Raw genomic sequence first — 1,088 nt, 5'->3', positions numbered from 1 at the left:
TGTAAAACAGGATCATACCCATAACTTTAATAGAGTTACCATGAAGATTTCACAGACTATCTGCAAAGTTCCTGGCATCTGGTTCAAATGATCAAATTTCAAATCCAAAGTTCTTACCAATTAATCTGCATCGTATGCTTAGTGCCTGAGCCTAGAAACTAATTCAGCAACAAGACCTTTCTTGAAATTGCCATACTAGGCTACGAGGAAGGGCAAATATAATAACACTTGAGGATGAAGAAGTTACCTGACTTGCCCAAAGCTACAGAGACATTAGTGAAGCAAAGAGTGGACCAAAGTACATGTGTAATGAATTAATCAAATGGCTCAATTCATGTCAATAAAACATATAGCACTGAGACCCTGTCTCTATTAAAAATTTAAAAAGAAAAAAAAAAATTAGCCAGGTGCCGCAATGCACACCTGTAGCCCCAGCTACTTGGGATGCTGAGGCAGGAGGATTGCCTGAGCCCGGGAACTCAACGTATAGGGAGCTACAATTGGGCCACTGTACACCACCAGCCTGGGCAACAGTGTAAAAGCCTGTCTCAACAAAAACCCAAACAAAAAATACATAGCAATTTCTATTATCAAAGATTATATATTTTAAAATCAAAGTACTGTTTGGCAATACAGAGATTGCAAGCAAAACTACTTTCTGGTGGTCAATGCCATTAATGAACTACAATGAGACATACCATTTGGATTGTTTTCACTATAAAGTCCTTCAACAATCCAATTAGTATTGTTTGTATTTAAGATTGTTAGCCTTGGATCATAGGTAATTGGTTTGATCAGGGATCAAATCCAAGAAACTATTAAAATAACACTAGAACATTTTAAGTGATATAAGCACAGTGTAGGCTAAATCATGCACATCCTTTTTGTCCTATACATTAAACATTTTTAAAAGGCTTCTTCGTGGCATTTTAAAAATATCTTAGAAGTACTTAAAAATCAAACCATCAACCTTTTACAAAAAGATATTCTGGGCTGGGCGCAGTGGCTCACACCTGTAATCCTAGCACTCTGGGAGGCCGAGGTGGGCGGATTGTTTGAGCTCAGGAGTTCGAGACCAGCCTGAGTAA

The sequence above is a fragment of the Propithecus coquereli genome, unplaced genomic scaffold, assembly GCF_000956105.1.
Source record: "Propithecus coquereli isolate 6110/MARCELLA unplaced genomic scaffold, Pcoq_1.0 Scaffold156, whole genome shotgun sequence".
Classification (NCBI taxonomy): domain Eukaryota; kingdom Metazoa; phylum Chordata; class Mammalia; order Primates; family Indriidae; genus Propithecus; species Propithecus coquereli.
This window is presented reverse-complemented; position numbering follows the sequence as displayed.